The following is a 19,874-nucleotide window of genomic DNA, read 5'->3' as shown; positions in this document are numbered from 1 at the left end:
AGGCTAACTGACAAGATGTGAGGAAAGATGGCTGAGTGGATAAGTTTCCAAATGGGCATCTAGCCATATTAATATCATTTTGGTAGGTAACTTATCCTTTAGTGAGCACATATTTCCTCTTTCACTCTTTCTTTAGAAGTCAGTGAAATGTTTTTGATATATCTTTCAAATATTATCTCCCAAACAGGATATAATATTTTAATATATTTGACAATATTTCAGATGGGGGGTCTTGGTTGTCTGAAGCTCTGTGGGAAGAAGGCATCCAGCTGGGCTGTGAGCACAGAGCTGATGTTTCCAATCTGCTGGTTGCAGAGAAAAAGGTTTTCTTCCTGGGCAGGCTTTGAATCCAGACCCTCTGCTTTCAGGCTTCTGAGGATTGCAAGCATATAGCACCACCAACTGGCTCATTTTAGAAGCCTTAGTTGCTTTTCATTCATCCCATTTTTCCTGCAAGGTTGATGTAGGCAGCCTGGTTGTACCTCATGATAAAGTGATTTTTATAATACTTTGCCTCTGTCATTTCTGAAACTTATTTCCTCAGTACTGGGTATATGAAGTTGATCTAAACCCAGTAGCATTTTCCTTCTGAGATGTTAGGTAGCTTATTTAAATCATTTATTCTTTGCTTTGGCAAACAATCAAGATGTTTCTGTAAAACCCAATTTCATGAGAGTATTATAGTTAGAAATTATCATATGCACACTTCAGTATAGTCTATGCTTTTTTATTGATTGATTGATTGATTGATTTAGGTCAGTCATGGGCTTGAACTCTGGGCCTAAGCGCTTTCCTTAAGCTCTTCAGCTCAAGGCTAGTGCTCCACCTCTTGAGCTACAGCACCACTTCCAGTTTTCTGATGGTTTATTGGAGATAAGAGTTTCACGGAGTTACCTTCCCAGGCTGGTTTTAAACCATGATCCCCAGATCTCAGCCTCCTAAGTAGCTAGGATTACAGGCATGAGCCACGAGTGCCTGGCAGTCTCTGCTTTTATAAACTTATAAGATTGGGTGGAAGAATGGTGATTGTTGAATTAATTTAGTAACTATTCTATAGATTTTAATCCTTAAGGCTTATTAACTCAAAAAGGGATTAAATACATTCAGAATAGTGGAATGTGGCAAGTACTGATTTGATGTATGTGGACAAATGATCAGATTTCTTATGATTACTAAAAAGATTTCTTCAAATTTCCAGTGAGAGGCTGCTGTGCTAACTGGGAGGAGACAGTGGTGATGCTGGAGCTCTGAAAACTGGCTATGAAGCAGAATTTCAGACGAGAGCATTTGCTAAGGATATAATTTCCAAGGCTCAGACCAAATATATTGAACTAGATTGCCCAATGATGAACAACGGGGCACATTTTGTTTGTTGGTTTGTCTTGTGAAGATTTAAATTTTGAGCCTGGGTACTGTCCCTTAGTGTTTTTGTTCTAGGCTAATGTTCTACCTCTTGAACCACAGCATCACTTCCAGATTTTTGGTGGTTAATTGAAAGTCAGTCTTACCAAATTTCCTCTTTGGGCTTGCTTCAAACCTCATCCTCAGATATTGGCCTTGGGGGTAGTTAGGATTCCAGGTATGAGCCACCAGTACCCGGCTAGCACCACATTTTAAAAGTATTCTCTAGGTTAGTCCGGTGTGTCTGGTTACAATTTAAGAACATTGGTTCTGGTGGGTCATGTCAGATTTAGAGTAAAATCAGAACTTTTCTTCCTGTAACAAGTAGCACACAATATCTAATTTATTCCTGTCTTCATCTCTGATCTCTTTCTTCTTCCTTGTTCCAGTCCTTCCTTGTTCCATGAACCTCAGCATGTCAGTGCTGTCTTCCTTTTCTTAAACAAGTCAGGTCCATTCCCACCATTGGGGATGTACTTGCTGTTCTTGCTACCTGGAACATCTGCCCCCAGAAAATTGCATGGATGATGGCCCTGCTTTCAGATCAAATGTCCCCTCCTCAGGGATGTCTCTTCCTATCCCCACTGTGAAATTGTACCCACAATACCACAATGACATTGTGATTATGATTTCTGGTTTTCTTCTCAGCATGAAATAGGCATGGAGGCAGCCACATTCACTTCTTTTTCTCCAACCCCTGCAACAGTGCTCAGGAGCCTTAGCATGGGAATGAGCCTGTCCCAGCTCAAGTAATCCTAGTTACCAGTCAGGACAGCTCATCAAGCTGTAGCCTGGTGTCTAGCAGTCATTTCCTCTCATGCTTTGTGCCTCTCTATGTAACTGAGTCCACCTCAGGGCCAGATCAGTGCCTGAAATTTATCTGCTGCCATGGCAAAAGTATCTGTGATGTCATAGAAGTTATGGCCATTGTTTTGTGAAGCTGTGAGGACACCCACCCCCATAAAAGGTCACCCAGACAGGGATCTCCCATGCCCAGGAGTACATTCAAAAGTTCAGCAACCAAACCATCCCTCGCCCCCTGATGCACTCAGTGTGTTTCCATTCTTTAAAAAAGAAAAGAAAAATTCAAGACATGCCTTTGATGATTTGTCACAGAATTATTGAAACATAGTATATAATTTTATGTGAGTATTTGTAAGACTTTGTCCATCTCTGGAGCCATTGGCATATTTATATGTCTTTGCAGCTTGGGAACAAAAATAAGCTTTAATTCAGCATAGTCAGAGACTATAGTTCAGAAGGCTCTTTTGAGACCTTTTTGGAGGGAATGCTATCTTTCCATCTACAGGTGGCCATCTTGGTACAGGAATTGAGTAGATTATCATAGGGTAAGAAGCTTGTCCTTATTTCTACTGACTTTTCTCTGGGGTCAGGGAGGGTGATCCCACGGCATATGTGTCTTTGCTATCCTGGAGGGACCCAGACTTCCTCTCAAAGTCTAATGCCATGATGGTAAAAGAGGCTAAAACTCAGAACCCACCTTCCTATACAACTAGGGTTATAGGCCTGGACCTTGTACATACAACTCATAGCTCTTTTTTGGTACATAATGTGGTCAACTTAATTATATTCACTTTGTAGATAGATGCACAAATGTATATACACATGTATTTATTCATCTATTTATAAACAGTGTTATATCTACACACACAAATATATATTTATATAATTATAATCAAAGTTATATCACCACTTTCCCCAATAATGTTTTACACTAGTTTGTGAAAAAATACCCCTGAGACTAAAAATGTTAAATGCTCTTATAGTTTGAAAAAATCATATTCAATCTTATATAATATATTATATATAATATAGTGTAAAGAATATAACATGTATTTACATATAACTAATTTAATTATGGATTTCCTTCCTGATTAATTATGGAACCATGTAGACAACGATAATTATCTAAATCTAAATCTATTTTACTGTTGTCAGGAAATACATTATTATAATAAGGCTTGGAAAATTCACATTGGTGAGTTACAAAGTTTCAATAATTAAAATATACAACTAGGATGATGATAAAAACAAAATAATAGAAAAAGGAAGAATGGGAGCTTGTGGGAAGAAAAAACCTCCACAACCCAAACCTCCACAACCCATGCCTTTTTCCCCCAAAATCTTTAGAGACTTAATATATTGGAATCAACACTTACAAGCTCTACCCAAACAGAAAACAATCACAAATTTAGAATTCAGCTATTCTAGTCTCAATCCATGCCTTCTGTCAGACAAGCAAGTATTCATCAGCAATCTCCTTTTTTAAAAAAAAAAAATTCATGTGTATGAATCTTCTCCATTAACAATTTGATATACCAGAATTTGTTCAGAGTAGGTACTTGTGGCTCACACCCGTACTCCTAGCTACTCAAGACTGACATGGAAGGAAAACATTTGGCTTGTCATTCTTTAATGACAGAAGGGAAGCTCAGATGTGTTTAGTATGTAAAAGACCCTTAGTTCGTTACTCAGAAGCATAATAAAGAAATGGAAAGGAAGAAAAAGGGCAGAAATATATGTATATGTTCCATTGGGTAGGTGTGTGTACATATGTGTCTGTCTATATGTACATAGGCATACATATCCTTTAAAATGTGAATTGTATTGAATGTTTCCATTTTAATCCCCCTTTCTATCCTCTCCCTGCCCTGTACCTGCCATTACCTCTGATTTCACTGTTAGTTCCCTACTTTTGTCCATCTGGAGTCTGTCCAACCGCTTTTCTGGTGGACCTCTTGACATCAATCATTCATTTTCCTAAATTTTACAGATATGACATGCAATGTAACTATTTTAGAAATGATAGTGAGGGACAACTTCAAAAAATCAATTTAATGTATGCTGGAGACTCACCTGTAATCTAAGTTCTGAGGATGCTAGGATTCAAAGTCAGCCAGGACAGAAAAGCCTGTATAACTCCATCATATTCGCTTAATCAGTCAAAAACAGGAAATGGAGCAATAGCCAAATTGTAAAAAAAAAAAAATACTGTAAACCGAAGAAGAATCTTATAAGAAAAGCAATATATGCTGACCTCTGCAATTATGGAGTTGGGAGCATTTTGTGAGCCTCCAAGACTTGAGTTCTAATCCCAGTACCAGAGCAACAACAGCAACAAAAACCATTTTCTATTACCAAAATAATCCTGACAATTAATAACCTAAGTTGGTAATGTGTATTTAGTCCAGACGATGCTTAACCAGACTCAAGGGTAAATAGACTGAATTAGGAAAATTGAGTCAGAACTGGAGCTAAGGAAATAATACAAAAATAAAGGACTAAAATCTGAAATTAAAATTTAAACAAAATTATAGCAGTTTGAACAAGAAAAAGATATTTTTTTATGAATAATGGGGTTTTGTGTTTTTTTCTGACCAAGGACTTGTACTCAATGCCTGTGTGCCGTCCATTAGCTTTTTTGCTCAAGACAAGCACTCTAGTGCTTAAACCACAGCTCCACTTCCAGCTTTTTTTTGGATGGTTAGAGCAGATTATTTCTGCCCAGGCTGGCTTTCAATTGTAATCTTCAGAGCTCATCCTGGTATCTACGACTGCAGGTGTGAACCACAAGCACCTGGCTGGAATAATAGTTTGAAAGATTCAGTTTTAGAAGAGTTGGAAGACTAAGCCGAGTGAGCAGGTATGCTGAAGCCAAGAAGCTAGAGGCTTTATTATTTGTTCTGATGTAGGAGAAATTATCTTCAGATTGTTTTAATCCTGGACAAAAACACTGTGGAAAAAATATCCAATGTTGTAAGGAATTTTGTGTTCTCAATTTGGGAATCACTGAGAGAGAGAAAAAAATAAGAAGCTGTCCTGCCATAGAGCTCAGAAGTTTAAGTTGACTAGGCAAGTATTCTATTACTTGACCCCTGCCATAGGCAGGTGGTTTTCAGTTAATTTTCAGACGAGGTGTTCAGTTTTTGCCCTGGGATGGCATTCAGATTTGCCTTTTCAAAAGCTGTGGTTGATTATCAGTATGCAGCTCTACTACCAGATTTACAAACCAACAATTATATAAATGGAACAGTTGTGGAAACAGAAGTAGAAATGTAGAAGTCTTGTAAAACTTTGTGTTCCTTGGAAATGGAGGTATAGATGATGGAGAGCTAATATGTTATAGAAATCTTGCCCATGTAATTGTAACCCCTCTGTACAGTATTTTCACAATAAATTAAAAAAAAAGAAATTTGAATCTCTGGACTCAGAGCCTATAGCACAATTGAACAGTACTTTAGTAGGTCATAAATGTCTGATTTCTACTCCCAAAATGACAATAAATACCACCCAGGATATTAAATTGCCTCAAACTGGCAAATTTCTTTGCTTGTCACATTTAAGTCAGGTTTCAAAACTTTTCTAGGACCTCGTTATATGATTTTGTAGAAACTCAGATTTTTCCAAATATCACTGGCTGGGCACTTATTGATTCCCCTGAACATAGACTGGGGGCATTTTCCATTAGCCCCATGGGTAATACTTTATCCTGCACAACAAAACAAGTGCTGATTTGACTAATTTGGAGCTGATCTAGGTGGATTCTAAACATCAATGGAAGTCATCCTGGATCATGTTCTTCCTTGGTGGTTCATGCAGGTACACCTGCATCACATGTGGGGTTCAGAACCACTGGAATGTGCACAGGACTCAAAACCTGTTTGGGCTTTGCTACCAATGGAACAAACCCCTCTATGTTCACATGCTTTCTGGAGTGCAGGGATGGTTCCAGATCTCCATTGGTCACCATCACCAACATCACTAATAGATTCCTTATCTGGAGTTCAAGAGAAGCTTCTCTACAGTAATGCTAACCTGAGAATGGAAATAAGCACAGGATTTTAGAGTGGACTCTAGAAGTTAAGGTGCAACTAAACTTCCATGAGGATCTAATGGGGGATCAGTATAGTTTGAAGTTGGACTGAACACTGATGAGTGGCTATGTTCATGTATTTTCAAAAAGAAAAATTACCTGGCAGAGAATATCCATAAAAGAACATTTTGCCAAGCCAGGTAGTACTAGGGGCTCTTGGCCATTCAGGCCCATCCCTAGACACCCAGGTTCCATCCCTACTCACAGGCTTTGAGGCATCTAAACAAGGACTTCTTCCCTTTTTCTTGGACTCACTGGTCACACAATCCTCCAACTTGTCAAGAAGAATATGTAAGGGGAAGACCAGTCTGAAGAGGGCAAGTTGAATTTGCCATACTGTGTAAGTTCTTTCAGGGTGTCATGGTCCTTACGCTCATAGAATTCATCGTTGTATAAGTCCATCCACACAGTGAAGATGAAACAAATGCTGCTGTGGGCAGATTGGTGACAAGGAAAGTGAGAGCCTGACCTCCCAATCTTGAGCCTTCTACCACAGCCCCTTTCTGCCAGGACTCATGCTGTGGCTGTCCATCACATATGCAGACTTGCCTGTTGAGAAAGGAAGGAGACTCCTGGGAGCAGAATGATCATCACAACATACTTCCAGGAGCTTCTGAAAGACAATTCTCCAAAATTCACCCTGTGATAGGCAGTGAGAATGTTGTTTCTGCACAGGATCTGATTTTCTGCACACTGCTTTCCCTGTCATCCACTAGAATCCACAATTGCAACCACATTCACAACTGTGTCATTTGGCATTCACTGAAGTGCCAAGCCTCAACCCTCATAAGTGGTAGACAAACAAACTTGCACTTTGGTTCAGAAGCCTCAAAGATACCCAGTTTTCAGGAACAGAACTTCTTTTTGTGTCAACATCCACTTACTGGTTTACTTGTTCATCTTCCTCCCAGTTATGGTGAAGGGATCTGTACCAATAAGAAGAGAGAAGGAAGTCAACTCTATGGTTCTCCTTTTCTGAACTAAGAGGACACCTATGGGACTGGCTAAGTCCTACATGGTAGTAGAAAAGTGATGGAGAAACTGATGAGATATGTCTCTACAATACTGTGAAAATTCTGTGAAGAGGCTTGTATGCATCTGTCCAAAGTAAATGTCTGTAATCCTAGCTAATATCTGAGGATCACAGTTGGAAGCCAGTCTAGTCAGTAAACTCTAAAGCCACTCATCTTCAATTAATCAGCAAAAGGACAGAATTGGACCTGTGGCTCAAAGGGTAGAGTGCTAGCACTGAGCATCAAAAGGACAGCACTAAGGCCTTGAATTCAAGTTCAAGTTGCAGCCTTTCCTCTACCTACATTACTTCACAGGCCTGCAAGATGGCTATTGAACCCTTATTTATTAATGGGAAATGTGATTTCATAGGGCCTCACTTAGATGAGGGTCATTGTTAGGTGCCACTGGCTCATGCCTGTCATCCTAGCCTCTCAGTAAGCAAACTGCTGAGGCTCCAGTATCTTCTAAGGAAAATGAAATGCCCTGGTGACCCAGTCCTAAGAAACTAGCCAGGGTGTACACTTCTTTGTCTTATGCCAACCTCCCATGAGAATACCCCCAAAAAACAGGAAGTGGAACTGTGACTCAAAGTGGTAGAGTGCTACCCTTGAGCAAAAAAGCTCAGGGACATGACCCAGAGCCTGAGTTAAAACCCCATGACTGACAAAAAAAGATCACATTTATAGAAAGTAGCAGAGCCACAAGTCAAACACAAGATGGTTGAGTGCTGGAGTTGAAGTTCTATAATGTTTTGGGGCATATTGTAAGATGTTATTAATAAGAAGATCAAAACACCACGGAGATAAACAAAAAATCATCAAGTAGTTGCTTACCTTTTTTTGGGTCAACTCCAGCTTTGCCGTGGGTGGTGTGCAGTTCCCCAGAAAAGGAGAAGAAAATACACCATAGAGGATTCCACAGCACAAGCAAGAAGCTATGGCTGGCATATGTGAAGCATGGAGAGCAGAATTTCCATGACTTGAGACAAACAGGACACAGGATACATACTACAGGTGCTCAAAGAAGTCCCAAATTTCATTCCCTAAGAAGGCTCTAGGGGGTGATGAGATTTGAGCTGCACCTTGAGAGACAGACTACAACTGTGTATAAAGAGAATAATAAAACCAGGCACCAGTGGCTCACTCTTATAATCCTACCTACTTAGGAGCTAAGATCTAAGGATCAAGGTTCAAAACCAGCCTGAACAGGAAAGCCTATGAGACTCTTATCTCCAATAAACGACTAAATAAAAAAGTCAGAAGTGCAGCTCAAGTTTTAGAGTACTAGCCTTGCCCCAGAAAGCTCGAGAACAGCACCATGGCCCTAAGTTTAAGCCCCAGGATTGGTACAAAAGAAGGAAGAGGAGGAGGAGGAGAAAGAGAAGATTCTAGTAGACTGGAAGGAAATACAAAGTTGAAATTTTCCAGGTATACACTGTATAATTGGCCTTTCAAAAACTTAGATTAGTCACCTAAGACTCAGGAGGAAGCAGGCGGTCAGTCACTGCACTACATGTGTAGACGCTGGAAGTGAAAAGCAGAGATGCTATACCCTGGACTCTCAGAAAAGAGAAAACTCAGAAAGAAACTGGAATCTACCTATCCCCCATCTCTGTAGCAACAAGATGAATGAAAAACCTGGAAAAGGAGTGTGTGTGATTGTGACCCACACACCACTGTTTTGTTTTGGGCAGAGAAAGTAGGATTCCTGAGGTCTGGACACTCATCCACGAAATGGGACTAAATGTATTTTCCCCCCTAGGGAGATCAAATTAGATAATCCATTTAGAAAGCATTCTAGCCTATGAAACAGAATAACATGAACATTCCCAGGACTGGACAACCTCCTTCTATACAAGTGTATGCATTCTATTTGGGACCAACCTAAATTAAGCTAAAAGCTGTTTCTTGATCTTTTTTTCTTTAATTGTGCATTGATCTTTTTTAAAAAATTGTGTCTATATGCATGTGTGTGTGCACGCACGCGCACAGCACACCACACCACACACACACACACACACACACACACACACACACACAGCACGTGCACATGCATACTGGAATTATGCTAGAACTCAGGGCCTGGACACTGTCCCCTAGCTTTTGATTTTTTAAATTTTTTTCTCAATGTTGGTGCTCAACCACTTGAGCCACAGCACTACTTCTAGCTTTTTGTTGGTTAATTGGAGATGAGTCTCACAGACTTTCCTACCTGGGCTGTCTACAAACCACTCTCTTCAGATATCAGCCTACTGAGTAGCTGGGATTATAGGTGTGAGTCACCAGTTCCCAGTTTTGCACTGGTTCTGGTTTTATCTTCTCTGCTGCACATAAAAGTATCTATTCTATTTTCATATCTTAGTTCTCCAAGTATTTGCAGCCAATAATTACCACCATTTCCCCTCTCCCAACCAAAGTTCTAGACTATTCAAAACAATCCTTTGCCAGCTGCCAGCGGCTCACAACTGTCACCCAAGCTACTCAGGAGGCTGAGTAGTGGTAGGATTGTGGTTCAAAGTCAGCCCAAGCAGGAAAGCCTCTGAGATTCTCATCTCCAAATAACTACCAAGAAAAAAAGGCAGAAATGGAGCTGTGGCTCAAGTGGTAGAGTGCCAGCCTTGAGCAAAAAAAAAAAAAAAAAAAAAAAAGCTCAGACACTGCATCGAGGCCGAGAGTTCAAACCCTAAGTCTGTTCATGTATGTGCACATGCGCGTACACACACACAAGCATACACAAGTATTCCATCTCCTTCTGAGGCTCTTCAGGGTTTCACACAAAGACAGAACACCACCTTCTGTCTGACACTTTCTAGAGTTTTCCATATGATGACCAGTAAGAAACACGAGTTCTAAATGTAACCATACCTAGAAGCTAGTTGATCCTCCTACCGTTAATGGTTCTGAACTACCTTACTTTCCTTCTGTAGTCAATCTAATTCTTGCTGGCTAGCTCAACATTCAGCCCACATCCTTGAATAAATAAAGCTTTTTCTGATGAAAGGTAGTGCTCTACCTCTTGAGCTACAGAACCATTTCTGGCAATTTCTGAGTAGTTTATTGGAGATCAGAGTCTCATGGACTTTTCTGCTCTGAACTTTTCTGACTTTTCTGTTTTGAACTGCAATCTTCAAATCTCAGCCTCCTGAGTAGCTAAGATTACAGGCATGAACCACTGGTACCTGGCTTCAGTCTTTTTTCTTTGCTCCAGAATTCCTCTCATGTTGATCCTCATGCACTAAAAGACAATTCAATGTTACTGTCAACATGATGGCTTTTAAAATCAAATTTCTCTGCATACAGTCTAGACCCTTCTATATCACAAGCCACTAACAAGTTATCTGAGATCTGATCATCCACACAAGGCAGGTGACACTAGTAATATTTAGAAGAATTGTCAAAACTGCAAAACTGAGGATTAAAGAAGTAGTAAGGTGGGCACTAATGGCTTGTGTCTGAAATCCTAGCTATTCAAGAGACTAAGACTGAGAGGATTGTAGTTTGAGGCCTGACTGGGCAAAAATGTCTGCAAAAATCCATCACCAAAATAACCAACAAAAAGCAAGGCTGGAGAAATGGTTCATACAGTAGTGCACTTAGCCATAAGCAGCAAATTCAAGCCCAGTTACTGGTTAAAAAAATAATAATTTTTACTTTTCACTGTACACTTGAACCACTCAAATGCATATCACCAGAGAGCCCAATTTTAAGTGGTTTTCCTAGATAATTAATATATAGACAGGGATGAGAAGCTCTGAAGTAATGACCTTGATACTTAAAAGGTTTTTTTTTAATACATCATCGTTGTTCTATATTTTTAAATAAGAGTAGATTATTAAAACCAGTTAATCAGTGAGGTCTAGCTTTCACTGTCAACTATGTGTAGTTATTTCATTTAGCATAATCCATGAGCTGGACAGTGTTTGGCAGTGTCTTTATATTTCAATTTACATAACTTTCAGTATTTAGCTGTTCTGAGAAACATTATGTATGGGCTTAAGCATGTAAATATCTTCATAGCCACTCAACTGTTTACCTAGGATAAATTCTGAGATGAGGAAGTACTGACTTGGAGGGTAATACACACTTTTCAGACTTTTGAACATGTCAAATTGCTATCCTTAATGGAATGGTCAATAGCATTTGGGGCGCATTAGAGTTACAAATAAGAAAAAAGTGGAAGAAAGAGCCTTCCTCCGGGATTTATTTATTTATCTATCTTTAAGTAGTTGTACAAAGAGGTTTCAATTCAACACATCAGTTTAGAAGCGCAGGGCATCTTTTGAAAAAAAAATTTGGTTTTTGGTTTGAACTCAGAGCCTAGTCGCTGTCCCTGAGCAAATTGATTTAAACAATAAAGGGGATTTATAGGCTCATAGAACTGGCAAGTACAGCATTTAAATGAATTTCAAGGCTAGCAGGATTCTGCATTTTAATAATATCATGAAGGATCTGTCTATATCATTTCACCTCTCCCCTTAGCCCTGTGCGGTACCAGACTTTTTTGAGTTAAAATAGCTTTTTCTGTAGCCAGCAATTGCAAATGCCTATACAGGGAGAAAAGGAAGCTCTCTAGAAATGAATGGGCCTGGGGAAAATTATAGTTGTTTTTGTTTCTGTTGGATGGAGGGCTTGAACTTGGGTCTGAGTGCTGTTCCTGAGCTTTTTCTGCTCAAGGCTAGCCTTTGAGCCATAGTGACCAGTTTTCTGGTGGTTCATTGAGGATAAGAGTCTCATGGACCCTCCTGCCTAGGCTGGCTTTGGGCCGTGATCCTCAGATCTCAGCCTCCTAAGTAGCTAGGATTACAGGTGTAAGCCACTGGTGTCAGGCTAAAAAATTATGTTAAAGGAAGTAACTCTGGTCCAGAAAGACAAAAGATCACATGTTCTTTCTCATAGATGGAAGACAGACCTCATTTATAAATATATATAAGCACACACTGAGTCATGTGCATATATATATATATATATACACACACACACACACACACACACACACACACACACACACACACACACACACACACACACACAGAGATACATACTACAAAAGAATTAACTAAAGTATATGGTATATCATTAACGGAAATAACATGGTATATGCAGGGGAGAATTCTTTGAAAAACTATAACAAAATGGATAACAGGAAGCTGGAACTTGAGGTGGGGGGTAGGTGGATGAGGTGGTACGATGTGGAGGGATGGAGAGAGGAAGGGTTGGAGAATGCAATCATCATATTCAATGTACATCTGTGAAAATGGAACTAGGTAACTTGGGTGGGGTTGAGAGATGGGAAGAATGATGGAAGGAATGGCGTGGATCAAGATGCATTGTACAGCTGATAGCTGATGGCTCTTGCCCATAATCCTAGCTACTCAGGAGGCTGAGATTTGAGGATAAAGGTTCCAAACTGGCCTGAGCAGGAAATTCCATGAGATTATCTCCAAATAACTACAAGAAAACCAGCAGGGGAGCTGTAGCTCAAAGTGGCAGAGGGCTAGCCTTGGGTAAAGAAGCTCAGGGACAGCGACTAGGCTCTGAGTTCAAACCAAAAACCAAATTTTTTTTTCAAAAGATGCCCTGCGCTTCTAAACTGATGTGTTGAATTGAAACCTCTTTGTACAACTACTTAAAGATAGATAAATAAATAAATCCCGGAGGAAGGCTCTTTCTTCCACATTAGGCCTCGCCTGGAATTGACTGATCAGAGATGGGATCATTCTAATTCACTTAAGCTCAAATATAAAGGAGCAGCCAGCTGCTCCTTCCAGACCTTATAGCTTTCAGGGGTGATGTTCAGATGTACTGGGGAAAGGAGAAGGTGACTAGAGGAGGCACCTACAAAGCCCGTACTGGATGAGCAACATGTGAGAAAATAAAAACTTGGTGCTGCTTACATATTTGAAAAAAGAAGGGAAGAAAATGGATTTGTGAGAAATGGGCCTAACATTCAATCAAAAAAGTCTACCGTAGGCCATTTCCACAGGTAGTGAATCCATTAGCAGGCCTTATGCCCAGGAATAGAAAGCACATAGACTATACTGTATGTAGTATGTTACATTCACACAAGTGCTGTGGATGTAAAGAACTGTAGTATTGGGAGCTGGTACGCCTGTAATCATAGCTACTCAGGAAATTGAGATCTAAGGATCAATGCTCCAAGCCAGCTCAGTTCTGTGAGACGCTTATCTCCATTTAACCACCGGAAAACTGGAAGTGGCACTGTCGCTCTAAGTGTAGAGCACTCATATTGAGCAAAAGAGCTCAAGGACAACCCTGAGGCCCTGAGTTCAAGCCCCAGGACTGACAAAAATGAAAAAGAAAAAGAAAGAAAGAAAGAAAGAGATATCTTGGAATAGGTAGATTAGTCAGGCAGAAGAAATCAGGAATAAGCCTGCAAGATTTCTCTTAAAAAAAAAAAAAAAGAAAAATAGGGCTGGGAAGGTGGCTTAGTGGTAGAGTGCTTGCCTTGCATGCATGAGATCCTGGGTTTGATTCCTCAACACCCATAAGCAGAAAAGGCCAGAAGTGGTACTGTGGCTCAAGTGGTAGAGTGCTACTCTTGAGCTGAAGAGCTGAGGGATAGCACCCAGGCCCAGAGTTAGGCCCCACAACCAACAAAAAAATAAATAAAAGAGAGAGAGAGAGAGAGAGAGAGAGAGAGAGAGAGAGAGAGAGAGAGAGAGAGAGAGAGAGAGAGAGAGAGAGAGAGGATGATCTGAGAAAACTTCCCAAGCATTCTAACTTCCCTTTGACCCAGATAGGTTGGATAAAATGAAAGTAGGATAGTCTTAAATGTCTTTAGGTAATTCCATGCCCCAAGAGCTAAAAGGGAATGACCAATTAAAAATATCATGGGTCGTGACCAATGAGCAAGTCACCTTCCAGCAAATCATTAGCATAAAAGTTAAATGACACCTATATACATTAAAAGAAAAGAACCCACCATAGATTAAACCAGTTAGTTGGCAAACCGCTATCATGACCCCTCTCACCCAGCAAGAACGTTTTCTCTCTCCTCTTCTCACATGCATAAATTGAAAACTTTTAACACTTACTCCTTGCTGTGGATTTCATTCCTTGAGTTCTCCAGGCAGTGACACAGCAAGATCAGGATCTGCTGCAGCTCTAGTGGTGGCCACTGGTGGGGTGAAAGCATTAGCAGGCATGGTTTGTTGCTGGGCTGAAGGCGGTGACATAATTGGGCCTCTCTGGCTATGAAGGAAACAGCAGGTAAGAAAAGTCAGTGTTCTAAGCTGTCAATATTCACGTGGCTAGAACTGGCCTTGTAGCTTTAAGTCTAAGGTTAAAAAACTTCTATGAGAACTTCTTGATGTTTATGGTACCTTGCATATTTCCCTCTTGAAATAGCAATTGCTCTTTCTTTGAGTTTATCATGTGTCAGAATTTTCTAGAAACATACACTTGGGCCCACCCAGTTCTATCCCCTGTTTCCAGGCAAGGTTGTTTAGGCTGTTATTGCCTCCCTTTGAGAAATGTTTCCACTGTGTATAGTTTTTTTTTTTTTTCAGTCCCGGGGCTTGAACTCAGGACCTGGGCCCTGACCCTAAGCTTCTTTATGCTCAACGCTAGTGCTCTGCCACTTGAACCACAGCACAAATCCTGGTTTTTCTGAGCAGTTTATTGGAGATAAGAGTCTTAAAGGACTTTCCTGTGCAAGCTGGCTTTGATCCTCAGATCTCAGCCTTCAGAGTAGGTAGGATTACAGGCATGAGCCACCAAACACCTGGCCTATAGTCCTTTTATGACCTCATAGAATAGCTTTAGGTCCAGCTAGCTGCCACTGCTGCAGAGAACAAAGCATTTGCTTTTCCTGTCCCATTTCAAGGGCCTTTGACCAGGTCATTACTAGGTCATTTACATGGCTCAAATACAGCAAAACTCTTTTTTTTTTTTTGGTCTGGTCATGGGGCCTGAACTCTGGGCCTGGGTGCTGTCCCTCAGCTCTTCAGCTCAAGGCTAGCACTCTACCACTTGAGCCACAGTGCCACTTCCGGCTTTTTCTTTTTGCTTAAGTGGTGCTGGGGAATCGAACCCAGGGCTTCATGCATGCAAGGCAAGCACTCTAACACTGAGCCACTTTCCCAGTCCCGCAAAACTCTTTATTACACCCCTCCCCTTTCCCTCCCTTCCTTTCTCAGGGCTACTTTCCTATCATGTGTCATTTTAGGTCACATATCACTCAAACACAACAAAGCTCTGCTCTCTCTTTTTTCTCCATCCCTCCTTCCCCACACTCCTTCTCCTTTCTCCAATCCCTCTCTCCATTTCTTTTCTTTTCTTTTTTGCTGGTACTAAGATTTGAACTCAGGGCCGGGTGCTATCTCTTAGCATTTTTTACTCAAGGCTAGTACTCTGTCACTTGAACCACTTCTAGCTCTTTCCTGGTTGATTGGAGATAGGAACATTATAGATTTCCCTGCTGTAGCTGGCTTTGAACCATGATCCTTAGATCTCAGCCTCCTGTTTAGCTAGGATGACAGGAATGAGATGGCTATTTTTTGAAGAACCCTCAGTGCAGTTTCATTAGTACAATTTGATTAATATTCATCTTTTCACCATAGTGTGGGGTTCATAAGGGATCTTTTTAAACTACTGTGTCTTCAGTGTCCTTGACATTGTACTAACACCTGCTTTACTTATATCTTTAAATAAAATAACATTTGACTAAAAAAAAGCAACATATGTTCTTGAATTTTATTTTCATTACAACTGTTTCTCATTTGCAATCATGCTTAAACAAGTTTCTTGAAGTTAGGGAAAACAGGGTTTTGCAATTGCACGTATGAAATTCACTCCCAAATGGTAACAACTCCTCTCATTGCCATGAGTATTTGAGTACAGATTCCTTCGACTCACTTTCAGAGCTAACCAGGTTCACTGGTTCCCATTGATGGACAGTTAGACTTAGGAAAACATTCCCAATTGAGGAACATGTGTTTCTATAGCTGTCAGATGGAAGCCAGTGTGGAGATCCCATTTAAGGAAACATGGTGGACAGAGAAATCACAATAGCCAGGAGAAAATGACCAGGTGCACCAAGAGCAAGAAAGGGACTAAGTGGAAGATGCTCCCAAGATATTCCCCATGTATGCAACTTTCCAACCATGGTCTGTAATAGAGACAACCCATCAACAGGGTCCATGAAAAGGGAGACAGCCAATCAGCAAAATCCCCACTCCACCATACTGGCTCAGTAGCTAGAGCAACAGAACAAAACAGAACAGCAGCAGCAGCAGCAGCAGCAGCAGAGTACTAGTAAAAGCAGCTCTTTTGATTTGTTGTCCATTAGTTTTTGGTATACATTTTTTTTTGGTGGTATCCTGATGTAGATGCTCAGTTCTCCCATTGTCCTATCTGAGTACATGCTTTTCCCAACCTGGGACTCCAAAAAGAAACAGAAAATGCCACATGTCTGTCTCTGTTGGACGTTGGGCATAGGCATCAGGGAAAGGCCATAGGCTGGTTTGCTTTGAAAAACTTGGGTGGGGTGTGACCAGTTTCTAATTGAATTCCATCCTATCAGGAACGAGATCTTCATCTCTTCTCAGGGTGCCCTTGACTAGCAATTCCCTCTGCTAACATTGCAGTCGGCTACAGTTCTTTCAAACCCTGGGCCCAGAGGAGTCTGGGATGTGAAAGTATTAACCTGTAGATTAATTTCTCATGCCAGTTGTGTTATTGGATTTCTCTCTTTGCCAACTCACTTTAAATGGCTGTAACTACTGAGGTCTCCAGTGAACCTCAAAGTAGAAATGATGTTTGCAGAGAAGGACTGCATCCATTCCATCTACCCTCAGAGCTCCTGCACAGACCCTTTCTCTTCAGCAGAATGGAAGTGCATTTGTAAAGGTGTAAGCGTTTACATTCCCAGGACCTTTAAAGAGTATTAACTTCCTCCAGGTCTCTGAACGAAGCAATTACTTGGCTAGAGATAGAACCATAGTGATACATATGAGACTAGGTTTCCTTCCCTTCTTCTCTCCCTCTAACCCCCTCTTCTTTCCTCCCACCCTTTTTCTTTGTCCTTCTTCCTTCCTCCCTCTTCTTTACTTCCTCCCTCTTCTTTACTTCCTTCCTTCCTCCCTGTCCTTCCTTCCTTTTCTTTTTATTCTAGTACAGAGACTGAACTCCAAGGTCTGGCTGTCCTTTAGTTTTTTTTTTCCCCAAGGCTAGCATTTTACCACTTGAGTAAACTCTACTTTTAGCTTTTTGCTCATTAGTTGGAGATAAGAATCCCATAGATTTTTCTATCTGGGCTGGCTTCAAACCAGTATACTTAGACCTCAGCCTCCTGAGTAGCTAGGATTACAGGTGGGAGCCACTGCCTTTCTGTTCACATCAAATATGCATGGAACTGTTTCCAATCAAGGCCTCTGAAGAGAGAATTGGGAGAATAAATCTTGGGGCTTGCAGTGTGGCTATCCGATGAATGATTCTGAACTACAGAGTAGAGACTAGTTTGTGTGTAATCAATATGGATTTGGTTCCCCATCTTTAAGTGTAAGAAATAGCAAAGCAGTTCATTGCTCTATATCCAACTAAATGCAGTTCTGAGTCTCAATTTTCTAGTTGCCAAGTGTTGGAGTTTCCCTCCCTTTCTTTCCCAGGGAGCAGGGTATCCTATGTGACTCTGGACGCATGGGCAATAATGTCCACAAAGTGCAGCTGGTGATGGGGCTCCCTCTTCAAGCTTTAGAGTCCATCAGAAGAAGGCCATGGTGTCTCTGTGGACTGAGTACAGGTCTGGCCACCCCTGGGGAAAGTCATGAAATCACTCACAGGAGAACAGGCTCTTTTTCTGAGCACACCTAATGCTATTGTTTTCAATTTTGATGGCTGATTTGAGCATACAGTGACAAGCAGATGACAAAAAACACTCAAGAGTTAGATACAAGCTGGGCACTGGTGACTCACACCTGTAAATGTAGCTACTCAAGAGGCTGAGATCTGGGAACTGTGTTTCAAAGCCAGACTGGACAGGAAAGTCTGTGAGATTTATATCATCTCGAATTAACAATCAGAAAAACTGAATCAAAGAGGTAGAGTGGGGGCTGGGAAGGTGGCTCAGTGGTAGAGCACTTGCCTTGCATGCATGAGGCCCTGGGTTCGATTCCTCAACACCATATAAGCAAAAAGAAAAAAAGCCAGAAGTGGTGTTGTGGCTCAAGTGGTAGAGTGCTAGCCTTGAGCTGAAGAGCTGAGGGACAGTGCCCAGGCCCAGAGTTCAGGCCGCATGACCCGACCAAAAAAACCCAAAAGAGGTAGAGTGCTACCCTTGAGCAAAAAAGCTCAAGGGACAGCACCCATGAGTGGCAACAACAACAACAACAACCAAAAGAGAACTTGTTAGGGGAACCTTCTTGAAAAGCCTTGAGGTGAGACAGGCCATTTTTTGGGTTGCATACATGTCATCCTGTTTAGCCCCAGGAAAGTTTTGCTATAGAGAATGCTCACCTCTGATTGTTATCTTATATGGTTAGCTTGTGGTGAGCTTTGTCCCCACCCACAACATGGTTTTTGCCTTTAAAAGCTTTGTGCAAGCTCTGTTCTGGGCTGCAGGTCTTTGGGACAGGAGTCTACCTGTAGTCACCGACATTTTACTGAAGACTCCCAGCCAAGCGCTGATGGCTCACACCTATAATCTTAGCTACTAAGGAGGCTGAGATCTGAAGATCACAGTTCAAAGCTAGCCCAGGCAGGAAATTCCGTGACACTGTCACTGTGGCTCAAGTGGTAGAGCACTCATCTTAAGTTGAAGAGCTGAGGGACAGTGCTCAGGTCCAGAGTTCAAGCCCCACAACTGACCAAAAGAAAAAAAAAAAGATTCCCAATTTGACCTCTCAAGATGTGGCTTCTCTGTATCTTGCAAACTATTCCCATATAATAGAATCCAGTGACCTCCATCTCTTCCTTGTCTCCCCTCCCCCATGCACTCTTACCCATTTGTCCTCTAGGAAATTTAACTGGTCATGCATGCCACTACAGCCATCTCCACAAACAAAACCTGCAAAAGAAAATTCAAAATAATCTTCTATTCAGAAACCTGACATTTGACATATGTGGTTGTCCCTCAGGTATATCATTCAAGTTACAGCCTGATGGTAGAACGAATTGCTGGTGTACTACTGCATAGGAGACCCTAGGTCCAATTTCCAGCTATTCCACAAACCAGCTCCAGCCTCTTGTCCCTATAAACCAAATAAAGACACACAGTGAAGATGAGAGAAAGGAAATTTATTACCTTGTAGACAGGGGGGAAGACAGCACTTCAGCCCTTCTTCAGAAATATAGACAGGATCAGTAGCTTTGAATACATAACTGGGGGAAGGGGATATAAGAACTACAGTCTTCAAGCTATATCCTGGTACCTCATATCTGTAATCCTGGCTATTCAGGAGGCTGAGATCTGAAGATCAAGGGTTGAGACCAGCCCCGGCAGGAAAGTCTGTGAGACTTTTATGTACAATTACCCACCCCCAAATGAGGAGTTGACCTGTGGTTCAAAGTACTAGAATGCTAATCTTGAGGAAGGGACAATGCCCAGG

The 19,874-nt window shown here is 41.1% G+C and overlaps 1 long non-coding RNA gene across 1 annotated transcript; it reads right to left on the bottom strand.

Moving 5' to 3' along the window:
- Positions 1 to 4,683: 4,683 nt before the first annotated feature.
- On the bottom strand, positions 4,684 to 17,235 carry LOC138839158 (uncharacterized). The gene is made up of 3 exons (XR_011375888.1): positions 17,034 to 17,235; positions 14,364 to 14,516; positions 4,684 to 7,221 (listed from the first exon to the last, which is right to left on the bottom strand). It is a non-coding gene; the product is annotated as an uncharacterized lncRNA (long non-coding RNA).
- Between the last annotated feature and the right edge of the window lie 2,639 nt (positions 17,236 to 19,874).

The sequence above is a fragment of the Dipodomys merriami genome, unplaced genomic scaffold, assembly GCF_024711535.1.
Source record: "Dipodomys merriami isolate MVZ:Mamm:240054 unplaced genomic scaffold, mDipMer1.0.p SCAF_2945, whole genome shotgun sequence".
NCBI classification, from domain to species: domain Eukaryota; kingdom Metazoa; phylum Chordata; class Mammalia; order Rodentia; family Heteromyidae; genus Dipodomys; species Dipodomys merriami.
This window is presented reverse-complemented; position numbering and strand designations above follow the sequence as displayed.